The sequence below is a fragment of the Mustela putorius genome, unplaced genomic scaffold, assembly GCF_011764305.1.
Source record: "Mustela putorius furo isolate JIRA1106 unplaced genomic scaffold, ASM1176430v1.1 tig00000508_pilon_pilon_pilon, whole genome shotgun sequence".
Taxonomy (NCBI): domain Eukaryota; kingdom Metazoa; phylum Chordata; class Mammalia; order Carnivora; family Mustelidae; genus Mustela; species Mustela putorius.
In genome coordinates this window covers 13,061,147-13,074,577 of record NW_025421402.1, presented here as the reverse complement: position 1 = coordinate 13,074,577, position 13,431 = coordinate 13,061,147, and positions in this window count along the sequence as shown.

Genomic DNA, 13,431 nt, shown 5'->3' with positions numbered 1-13,431 from the left:
TTAACCAACTGAGCCACCTGATCAGCCAACTGATCCATTTCTTTAGCTACGTTCTGAGTGAAGTTCTTCAAACATTACAATAAGCACATCTTTTTGCGGGGACTTTAGAAAAGGAAACTTAGCAAAACTACGTGGCACTGCCATCGGTCTTCAAACTACAACTGGTATTTATTATCTCTCTCCTCTGTTATCTACACTTAGCTCTCCTGATTCATCTAGCATTTATTTGTCCACAGTGTTGAGAACCAAATCCTCATTCTTGAGGTTTTTGAATTTCTGATCATCATTACTTTCTCAAGTCATGTACTATGCTTGTCTGTTTACTATCAAGAAGAGTTAAGGTAATATAAAGGAATACCCAAGTATATGCACACCTTGGAAATATTGCACTTCAGTTCCAGACCACCACAATGAAGTAAACATTACAATTAAGCCAATCAAATGAATTTTCTGTTTTTCTAGTATATATAAATTTTATGTTTACACTACTCTGTAGTCTATTAAGGGTTCAATATGATAATGTCAAGAAAAACGATGTACATACCTTAATTTAATTTTCCAGAAGATTTTCAATTTACCTTACCCAGATACACATAGAAATCACTATTTAGGTGGCTATCTCATTACAAAATGTGTTTCTTAAATAATGAATCTTCAAATTTGAGATGACTCTTTCCTGGGCTACAGAATGGATGTTGTGGTAGCAGGCATGGAAACAACATTAATCTCCTCATACATCTCCATCAGTGCTCTTGGCTGTCTAGGTGCATTGTAAGTAAGAAGTCATATTTTGAAAGGATTTTTTTTTCAGTAGTTCTCAATAGTGGGCTTAAAATATTCAGTAAACCATGTTGTAAACTGTTGTGTTGTCCTCCAGGCTTTATCCTTCCAGTCAACGTAATTCTTAAAGGCCCTAGGATTTTCAGAATGGCAAATTAACACTGGCTTCACATTAAAGTCACCAACTGTATTAGCCACTAATAAGAAAATCAGCCTGTCCCTTGAAGCTTTAAAGCCAGGCATTGATTTTTCCTATCTGTGAAAATTCTAGATGAAATCTTCTTCCAATAGAAAGTGCTTCCATAAACACTGAAAATCTGTCTTAGCTAGATCTTCTGGATCACTTGCTGCAGCTTCTCTATCAGCACTTGCTTCTTCACTTTGTACTTTGATGTTATGAAGAGGCTTCTTTACTTAGACGTCATAAACCAAACTCTACTAGCTTCAAACTTTTCTTTTGCAGCTTATTTACCTCTCAGCCTTCTTAGAATTGAAGAGAGTTAGGCCTTGCTCTGGATTAGACTTTGACTTAAGGGAATGTTATGATTGGATTGATCTTCTATGCAGACCACTAAAATGTTTTCCATTATCAATGATAACGTTGTTTCACTTTCTTATTTTCCATGTATTCATTGAAGTAGCACTATTAATTCTCTTCAAGAACTTTCCCTTTGCATTCACAACTTGGTTAACTCTTTGGTTGAAGAGGCCTAGCTTTTGGCCTATCCCACCTTTCAACATGACTTCTTCACTACGCTTCATCATTTCTAGCTTTGATTTAAAGAAGAAATGTAAAACCCTTCCTTTTACTTGAACACTCGATGGCCATTGTAAGATTATTAATTAGCCTAATTGAATTGTTGGTGCATCTCAGGGGGTAGGAGGCTGAGGAGATAAAGAAGAGAGACAAAAGGATGGTCAATGGAGTAGACAGAATACACACATTTATTAACTAAGTTTTCCATCTTATATGGGTGCTTGTGATGTCCCAAAATAATTACAGTATTAGCTATATCAACTTTGTTAGGTAGGAACCACACTGTTGGACGCATGTATGATCTTCAACCCTCCAGAATGGTTACTCTACTTGTGCACAATGTGTCAGCAACAAGGTGGCAAATGGCAGAGATGACTTATATCAATTTGCCAAGTTACCCAGTTATTTAGTATTTCTTCCATGGTGAAGGTTGAATGTTGATAAGAACACAAAGAGGGTATCCATTCACAACTTTCTCCCCTATACTCCTTTGTTCCTGACTTTCTCACATTTCTCTTCAGGCTTATTTCTCCTTCCAGGCACCAAATCTTTTGTTATTGCCCATAGGTCCATGTATATTCCAACATCAGACTATAGTTCTTCCCACCCAATGTAGATGGTCAAGCGTGAAGCTCTGCTATTTCAGAAGTTTTCTCTCATGACCATTTTTCAGGAATGAGTTTATCATGCAACCACAGTAACTTTTAAAATCTACTCACATTCGAAGCCAACTCACAACTGTGACCCAAATTGGGCTATCCCACCCCATCATAAGAAATGTCCACAGAGACATGGGCAGTGTTCAGTATTGGTAAATTGTGATGGGTGACATGGTAGTCTGAATGGCCTGTTCATTGAACTTGTTTATACTGTTCATTGTACTCATTGAACTTGTTTATACTGAGGTCCTACTCCAGTTTGATCCTGGATGTATCATTCCTGACTCTCAATGGATTGCTGATAGACTTGTGCTTATGATGTGATCAGTCTATAATAATCAGATTCCTATGATTATAGGAAGTACTAGCTTCAAGGTCTCTTTTGTGTCTACTGGTCAGAAGTTCATATCTATGGCAGTGTATCAAAAACCATTTTTCATAAGTTGTATAATCTCCTACTGTAAAAGACTTGGCTTTACTCCAGTGAAGATTTAGAAGTATTCATTTTGTTTCTCCTACAGGGACTTGCCATTAATGCTCATGGCACTTTTTTGCAGCACCAACACTTCCAATAACATAGCACACGAAGCAGAGCTACTTGCATTTTAGCCTGAAGTTACTGCAGAGCCCTTTCCTGATTTGGGTAAGACTGAAAGCCATCAGTGTTTTTTGTCACTTGTGCCACTCAGTATATTGGCTGAAGCATTATTACCTAGATAAGGAATATGCTGCTTCCAGAACAAGAGACATTCCAGGTATTGTGTTTAATTTTTGTACTGGAATATGCAAGACATAATAATCTGTTCATTTTCCACTCTCTAGACAGTATGTCTCCTACCAAGCTTTCCATTTCTAGCACACCTTGCTTTTTCAGTCTTTCAAGCATGACTTCTATCACTTTATGTTAGTTTGTTTTTTCTGGAGTTTCATAGCATGTATTTTTGCATATCAAGCTTCTTTCATCCACATCATAATGTTACATGGATCTACGAATAGTGGCTAACAGTAGCAGTTCATTTCTATTTATAAATAATGTCTGATTATATATATACACATATATATGTATATATATACATATATAATATTTTCTTTTATTAACAAGCATTAGAGGTATTTCTAATTTTTGGCTATTTTAAACAAAACTTGGGAAAATGCTTGTATAAAATTACTCATGGATGTATGTTATAACTTATGGTAGATAGAAGGGGAGTTAGGGGGTAATGTGATAGAAATATGTTCAATTTTAAAAAACGCCCAAAAAGGAGCCCTTGGGTGGCTCAGATGGTTGAGCATCTGCCTTCAGCTCAGGTCATGATCCTGGAGTCCTGTGACAGAGTCCCATGTCCCATGTCAAGCCTCACGTTGGGCTCCTGGCTCAGCAGGGAGTCTGCTTTTCCCTTTCTTCCTCTTCCCTCTGCTCATATATTCTCTTTCCCTGTCTCTCCCTATCTCAAATGAATAAATTAGATCTTAAAAAAAAGTATTCTAAAATGACTATATCATTTTAAGCTCTTATTAATAATGTATGAGATTCTCCGTTGCTCCTATCCTCACCATGTTAGGTTTGTCATTTTGACAATATGTATTTATTCTTTTGTGAAAGTGTCTGTTCGAATTTATTACCCATTTTTCATTAGGTTGTTTGTGTTCTTACCATTGACTTGTAGAAGTTCATTATGTATTTTATATGTTAGCCTTGTGTCCAAAATATATGCCACAAATATCTTCCCTCAGCTAATGGTTTCCTGTTTATTTTCCTGATTTGATTTACACAAGGCTTAATTTTGATAAGCCTAAGTAATTTTTCTTTTATGGTTTGCTTTTTCTTAGAAATTTTTGTCTACTTCAAGACACAAAGAAATTTTCCTATCTTTTCTTCCAGAAACTTTATTACTTTAGTTTTACATTTAGGATGTAAGGATGGGTCTATCACCCATCTTTATTTGATTTTTGAGTAAGGAATTATATATGGGTCTTGTTATTAAGTCATCCTTTAGATAACAAATTGTTCCAGTATAGCTTCTTCAGGATATTTCCTGTATCAACGAATTGTTCTGGCTCCAGTTTTGAAAATTACTTGAGTATTTGTTTGTATAGATGGTGTGTGTATGTATATTTTGCACACACACACACACATACATACATACACATATATATTTATATATATTTGTATATTGTTAGACTCCATTCTGTTCCATCAGTTTATACTGATATCACACTGTCTTGGTTATATTGTCTTTCCATTAGTTTTCTGTTGCTACATAACAAATAACCACAATTTAGAGCCTTAAAATAATGCCCATTTATTATCTCTCAGTCTTCTAAGTCAGAAGTACAGGATGTCATGGCTGGCTTCTCTGGATGCTATCTTTAGGATTTCACAAAACTGAAGTCAAGGTGTTAGTCAATTAGGTTCCCTTCTGTAGCTTAGGATTCTCTTCCAAACTTACGCTATTATTTGCAGAATTCAGTTCAACTGTAGGACTCCCTCGTTGGCTGTTGACACAAATTTACTCTCAGCGATGTGTAGCTGCTCTTTGGTCCTTGTATATGACCCCATTCATCTTAAAAGCCAGCAACAGCCTCTTGAATTCTCCTTGTAGTTCAAATCTCTGAAACCAATAGCTGATTCTTTGAAACTATCAAGCGAATGTAAAAAACTTTATCCAGTCTGATCAGCTTTTTCAGAGGAAAAGCAAATTTCCAGTATCAACAATGAGAGAAGTATATAACGACAGATCTTCCATGTATTGAAAATATCAATAATATTGATAAGACAGTATTATGAACAACTTTGTCTTAATAAGTTTAACAATTTTCTAATTTCTTTGAAAGACATAAACTGTCAAAGCTAATTAAAAATAGATATCATGGATACCTCTATGTTTATTTTAAAAATTAGATTTCTAGTTAAATAACATGCACAATAAAACTCAAGACACACATACTTTTACTGGGGAATTCTACCAAAATTTTTTTTAATTAATTTTTTATTTTTTATAAACACATATTTTTATCCCCAGGGGTACAGGTCTGTGAATCACCAGGTTTACACACTTCACAGCACTCACCAAAGCACATACCCTCCCCAATGTCCATAATCCCACCCCCTTCTCCCAAACCCCCTCCCCCCAGCAACCCTCAGTTTGTTTTGTGAGATTAAGAGTCACTTATGGTTTGTCTCCCTCCCAATCCCATCTTGTTTCATCTACCAACATTTTAATGAAAAAAAAAATAAGTTAATATAAATTTTTTCCAAAATTTAAAACTAAGGAAATACCTTAATCATTCTATAAGGATAGCATTATTCTGACAGCCAGACATAAACATTATAGGAAAAAATAAGTGGTTGTTAAACACACATTTGCTAATGTCCAACATCCATTCCTCTCAAAACTGTGTCAACAAACTAGTTCTAGAAGGAAATTTCCTCAGTCTACTTCAGGTTGAAAAAATACTTCCAATTATGGGATATGGAATGCCTATAAAATACCTTCACTTACAACCTAATTAATGATGAAAGATTGAATGCATTCCTCCTATGATCAAAACCAAGACAAAGATGTAAATAAATGATAGTAGTTCCCTTTCAGGAAGTACTGTGGGAAATCATTACTGTGGGTACTTGCTGTGGTGTTATAAGATTCTTCCATCTGTATATACATATACACACACACACACACACATATACTTATTAAATTGTGCCCTTTAAATATGTGCAGTTCATTTTATATCAACTCTACTTCAATAAAACTCAAAAGAAAAATGAATCCCATATGTCCTTGATTGCAGTTCCAAATCCCCAAAAGGATAGCAGTTCTGCAAAAGGAACTCATTGACTTTATTTCTAATAATACTGATTTGTAGCATGATTTCGATGTATGTAATTTTGGACATTACTCAGAATTTCTTGCCCTGGAGACAAATTTGAAAGGATTTCCTTTTATGTGGTCTTGTTCTTTAAAAAACTTCTTTCCATCCATATTGTAAATACAGAGCATATAGGTGTGTGAGAAGTACATACACACACACACATAGACACACATATAGACACATATACATACACATACACACCCCACATGCATTTAGATACATGCACATATATTCGTATATGCATGCATACAATATAAGTACAATTCTTTATATAGTGATATAGTCTGTAAGTGTTAGTAGAGACATGCGTCTAATCACCAAAATGATAACTATATTAAAGCCCAGAAGTGAACATGCTTCATCTTGGGTCAGGCCATTAAGGAGGGGTATTGAGTCAATCCAGTCTGTAGCATGGGCATGGGCTTTGCTGCTGCCGCTGTCACATCTGGCGTACTGGGGCTTCATCACCTAACGATGGACTGCTCAGCTTAATGAGGCTTTGTGCCTGGAGCACCAGTGCTTCCTTCAGGAGTACTTACTCAGATTTCAGCCATTCTTCATGCCTGCCACCAGGAGTCTCTTTTAGTCTTCCTTCCCTCCTCTAGGGGTAGACTCCACTAGGCAAACACTCCATACAAGCATGAGTTCAAGGTCTGAGGTGCGCTTGGCAGTGGGTAGGGAGTAGGGAGAAGCTTCCATCCTCCTGCTCACGCTCTGACTCTGGCAAACCCTCAATACCCAGGACTCGGGTGTGAGGCTCTCTCACGCTCTTAGCCCTTCCCCAGCAGCCCCATTTACCTTGTCGTCGGTGCAGAGTCTGGAGCAAACACTACCTTTGTCTCTGTCCGAGCTTGGTAGAGGAGTGTGGGTGGGTTCCCTGCAGACCTTGTGGGCAGCACAACCACTTTGGGGGTGGGTTTGAGCTCTTCAGAGCAGAGAACTCAGACTCAGGGATGGCTCCTGCCGTGCAAAGATATGAAGATATGTTGTCCCACTGCCAGATTCTGAAGATTGCAAATTGCTCTGAATTCATGATCAGAACAGGGCAGATTTCACTACTCCACCTCCAATCTCAGCCAGGTTCTCTGCATGCCTGCATCACACAGGTGCTTTCTCTTGGTTTTCTTGCTCCAGCCCTAGTCTCATGGTCACTAAGTAGAAGTCCATGGGGTGAGGGTGCTCGCGGGAAACGTGGTAGACAATTATGTGTCTGGCTGCCCAGAGATTTTCACATCAAACTACACTCTGCCTTAAAACTCTGAACTGGGTCTTCTTACCCACTTCCCTGGTGGCTGCCTTCACTTACTGTTCTGGCTAAAGTTGGGCAACTTGTCTCAACTCTTCTAGGGGTCTCTTCTCAGTTTACTCTTCTAGGTGTTGCTTCTCAGTTTTTAGGTTATGGTTAGTCAGTCTGCTTCACACGTTCAACTTTAATAGGCTCAAATGGCATCATGGTTTCTGAAGGTGGACTTGGCATTTCTTGACAACTTTTTATATACCAAGAAGTGTCCAAATGCTGTACTGTATGTGATTTATTATCTTGCTTGAAGAAGGTGAGAAATTTCAAAGTGCCCACCTAGCTTTCTCCATTATGATCTCCTATAGCCCATCTACATCCCATAGGATAGTTGTGGCATTGGTCATGTAGGTGTATCCTGTTATTCATTTGGGGATCAAAAGTATGGTCCTCAGGTGGGCTTGCAGACTCAGTTAACCCAATGGAAACTGAACTGGGGCTCAGATTGAAGTTATTACCTCACTTTCATATGTCCCTATTCTAACAATGGGACTGTAATGACTGTTCAGATTCTCTGATATCAATGTCAAATTGAACTCTTTGTCCAATTGTATTTGGAATCTCTGTGTATTTCTTTTTCCTCAGGAATAATGGTAATTGTTTTTTTGTTGTTGTTCTGTTTTGTTTTTTGTTTTGTTGTGCCTGAATAATGGTAGTGGTTTCCTTTCAGGGACTATGGGAATCATTACCATGGATACTTGCTGTGGTGAAATTCTTCCATCTGGAGACTCAGTCACTTCTTCACAAAATGAGTCTCAGATTTAAAAGTTGGATATAAAGTTAAGAATCACAACTTTGCCAGTAGAGTAACCTGGAATGGTGGTGGGGGTTGGTGGGTGACAGCACTCCGTTTTCTCACCAAACATCACCGATTTCTTTTTAATTTATAGGTAAAGTATTGGCCTGCTACCTGCACATCTGTTTGTTGACACAGGAACAGAATTTTCTAGTAAACCTTCTTATGATTCTTTGCAGAAATCCCATTGCTGCCCACACATACTGATGCTTATGACAAACTGGTTTCTGCTGGTTAAGTGTTAGCTCCTGCCATCATTGTTTTGGATCTTACCATTAGCATGTGTCAGTAAGCCCAGGTTTGTCAGAACGATCCTGCATCCACTCTGACACACAGTAGGACCACAGTATAAGCACACACAGTGGGACCACAGTATAAGCACACACACTGGTCTTATCACCATGTCATTGCTTATAGTTCATAAATTATGTAACTTCTGGGGCCTTCCAGGGAACAGAGTCCACTGCTGAATTTCAGGTCTTACATAGCTTATTCCCTCTAGCATTTCCCAACTTTGAGCATTTTAACTCCTCCTTTAGGTCTTCCTCTTCAATTCAAGTTCTGGCATTTGACCCTCAAACATTGTGAACCATCATTTTTTTCCCCATGCTCTTAGGAGCTACTTTTTGCCATCCTTATAGCATGCAACATCTCCTTAGATCCTTGCCAGGGCGTAAATCCTATTTGTTAGAAGAAAACTACCAAATCAATACATTCTCCTTATTCAAATTGTAATTTTCACTATCTTGTTCAAGCACACTCAGAATTCAATTGCATGTATACTTTCCCAGATTTTTCATTACATGCTGGTTAGGTCCCACAGATCCTTGACTTATAATCATTTCTCTTCTTTTCAGGCTTAATATGCCTACAGTTGTGACTTAACCTCTGTTACTGGTTAAGTTACAAATACTAATTACGTATATCAGAAAACCATTCTTTCCCAACCAGGAACTGTTTTGGAACAGGGGATGTGCCTTAGTTGGAAGCTTTGATATTCTCCATGTGTCTAGGTGTGGTTCCACGGGCCTTAGCTTTTTCGGACCTGCCAAGGCAAGAACTATGTGCCCCCAAGGAAGATTGCTGGCTTTCACACCTGGCCATAATTTTCAATTAATCAGCCTTAGCTTTTAGTTATTTTTCAGAGTTTAATAAAATGGTGCACTAAACACTGAGTTCCATTTCATTAATAGTTAATATTTTTCTCAAATGTGCGATATATCACATCTGCTAATGTATTCCTCTTTACCATTGTAGTTTGCCAACTATGAAAGTTAAAAATTGCAGTGCCATCTTGGGCCAGAATGTATCTGTGACCACTGCCAGTCATAGGTCATAGGGTCTATACTCTAGTTGCAAAATCTCACTCCAGAGTCGTCTTATTCAAGCCACTTCTGGAACTGCTTATATATTTGATTTCTAGAAAAGCCAATTCTGAGATTGAGATTAGTGTGCAGAAAATTTATTAGTAAGTGTTTCGAGTTAACGCCAGTGACAGGAAGGGGAAAACAAAACAAAACATTAGGTAGAAGTTGAGCTACACTGCAAATTTAATAGAAGCTTCAGTTGTCTGTATGGAGAGTTCCAGAGTTGGAAGGACACTTTACAATTGTCTCAAGGTTGACATTGAGCCTGGGCATTTGTAACCCAACGTTGATTAGTCATTGGAAATGGGCATTATTTTGAGCAAAAGCTGCTCTCTTCAACCGAGGCCATCCTTTAAATCACTGACAGATGAGGGCTTTCTGACATGGAGAAAGTGGGGAGCTAATCTATCATTCCTGGTGGGGAATACATGTGATCCATCATGGCATCCACTATAGGGTGCTTAGAAGCATCAAAACAACCTCTCAGATGATGTAGAACACTATTTTTCAATAATTCAGCAGTCTCTTACAGCCCTTTGAAATTCAACTACACTAATACTTTCATTTGCAGTCTAGTGTACTATTTAAATTAAATTCAAAATTTTAAAAGGTGGAACTTTGCCAACTGAAAAGTGATTAGTTTACATCTATGCCATCTTATTATTTTTTGTTAGATTCCCTGGAGGATACAATTCTCTTAGAGTCTAACCGATCAATATTGAAAGAATAGAGTTAATAAAGGAAAGAAAGGAGTAAGATTCTAATCCCAGAAAGTCATTTTATTGAAGTCCATTTATTTTGTACAAATTCCAGTGTTGTGCACATGCACGCAAGCGCACACACATACACACACACACTCACACACACACTTAGGTAAAATGGAACAATATATCAGGGAAACAGTGGTCTGTATGTTTTCTAGAACTCATCTTTTATCAGTGCCTTGTATCAGAGTTCCCTGTACCTTCTGCTACATTTCTTTATAATTTTTGCTATTTTAACTGAGATGAGTCTACAGTCATTTTTAAGTTATCTTTCTCAAGTATGAATAATTAAGATACTATCTCAAATAAGTTGTGGAGGTTTCTTATTTCTTTTATCAAAAATAGCTTTATTTACCTTTAGATATTACATAGTATTATGTTGTGGAATCATCAACAATATATTGTAACTATGGTAACTATATATTTTTTTTAATTCTGGTAACTTTTTTAAATGTTTCCAATGTTTTCTAAGGAAGTTGGTATATTCAAATATAACCTACCTTCTGGTCACATTTTTAAATTATAATTTTATGAGAAATCACACATTTCCCCTAATATTCCAAAGTTATTACATGTAGAATTATCATGTAATTTGCATCATGTTTTATCTGTCTAGGCAATGTGTCCTTTGAATCCTTATTTTTTATTTTTATATTTGTTTTTGTTTTAAATTTTTTTTTGACTGTAGGTGGTTTTATTCTGGAAACAATCCTATATATGAATAACCTTTGAAACAAAGTTGCATACATACATATAATTATTTCCAAAATGTAAAGTCCTAAAAATTCTTATAGGGGATTAGCTTCTGTATATTTTCAAAATAGTTTATTTTTATATTTATCTATCTATCCTTCTATTTTTCATTTGCCTTTTATTAATTTCTACCTTTATATTTATTAATGTCTTTGTCTACACTATATTAAGGTATACTGTTCCTTTCCTAGCTTTTAACATATAGTAAACACCTTCATACTGAGTATGTTTTATGTAATAGTGGAGATAGAGAAAACTATATAAAGGATTAACTTATTACCTGGTATAAGAGCAATATTTATAGTATTTCATTTTTCCAGTCATGGATATATAAGTTGCTTATTCCAACCTCATTGATTTGCACATACATTAACATACACACAACCACATATGCAAAAATAAAAAAAACAAAACAAAACCCCAAAACCCTAAAAACCTTTCTTTTTGTGTTGCCTTATTTTTGTATGCTGGATATTACTATTTATGAAATAAGCATGTCTATATGTTGCTTTTATAATTTTTAATTGCCAAATAACCAGGAAAAATGAAATGTACAGTTTGAGGGATTAAAAGTTCTTATTCAGTTTTTATTATTACAAATAAAAGATTACTGGCATGTGTAAGTTTAACAGTTTAACTTAGAAGTTTTTTGTACATATGTATGAAGTTATCTTTTTAAAAAGCTGTGTTGTCTATTTAATTTGGTTAATATTTCATTAATTTAATAAATTAAATTCACTTAAATTTCTGTTGCATTTACAACTTAATTATTAGATTTATTTATCTTGTAAAAATATATTTATAAAGATTGTAATTAATTGTAGATAAATAAAATTCATTTCTTTAATATTGCATATGATATGTAAGATATGGAAGATCATCTTCAAAATCATATAATACATATGATACTTGCTTAATAGGGAATAATGTATTCATATTTGAGTATATAGACTGTATATGTATTTCTTACATGATGTATATTCATATTTATATATATTTTAAATAAAAATATAAACACATATACTAAGTGCATGAATGCATATTTTCATAGTTTAAATATTATTATATTTAAATATATTAATTTATTAAATATATTATGTTTAAATATTATATTTGTATTTGTGTAGCTTAAATGCATATTATATTAAATACTTTAATATCTAACTGTCAAGACTTACATACTTTTGGAAGCCAAAACAATTTGAAGCTCCCTGTGTGTTTAACCAATATGTAATTTAAATGCTACATCTCATATTCATAATGAAGTAAGCTATCTTTAACCTGAAAATATTTAACATATTTAGTTAAATTATCTTTTATCTTTCTATTTCAAACCATAAAATTAATATGAGTTTCTTTTAACCATTGCCTGTTATAGAACACATGGAGATAGTACTTTTAAATTGACACAAATGTATCAAAATTAAGTTTTTTTGTTTTGTTTTGTTTTCACCATGTCTGTGTTTACAGAAGCTTATTTGCCTGTGAAAAAGAAAGGTTTACATTTTATGTCAGGGATGAAGTCAGTTACTTGAAACTTCAAAATGACAACATTGTCGCTTATCAGGCCAGGATGGAGGACTACAGGACCCTGAGTATGTAGAGAATTTTTGTCCAACAGAGAACTTTTCCAGAGACATTCGTCCACTATTTTTCCCTGACTTTGATATTTGGAGTCCTGCATTTTTCAAAAATGTTGCTCCAAGTTGCTGCGCTGCTTGTTTGGCATTTGAGTTCAATTTATGTATTTCTGAACAAGTTCACACTCTGGTAATTTTAGTGAAATAAGATATGATTTTTATATTTGGTTCTAACTCTTGGCCTCCAGAGGGTAATCCTTCACACGGGAAAGGTGTATTAAATTGTGGACGACAGTTTCTTCATCATCTTTCTTTTGTATTTCCAAAGTGTTTAAAAAACAGTAACTTTTGTTTCATAGAATTTACACATCTTTATGCTCATGTTTTTTGTTTTTTATTCTTCTGATATTAATATGGGCACTACTATCTTTTTTGTTTGTATTTTCCTGAAATAATTTTCTGTACCCTCTACCCTTTTTCTCTCTCTCTATCAATTCTTACTCCTTAAAATATAAATTTCCATACCCAGTGTTGTTTAACTTACTTAATGTCCTTGTTATAACTGGATATTGTTGTTGTTAATAGAAGTTTTCATTCTGTTTATTTTTACATAACACTTGAACATATTTCCATGATCTGACTTTCTGTGTACTATTTATTTTTCTTTATGGTTTTACTTTTATATATTCATTTTTAATTTGATTGTGATTATCAGATTAATAATAATTCTATTATTGTCTTCCAGGTCCTTACTTAATGCTTAATGCTTTATATTGCTCAAATTCAAACACATATTTCTCCACAG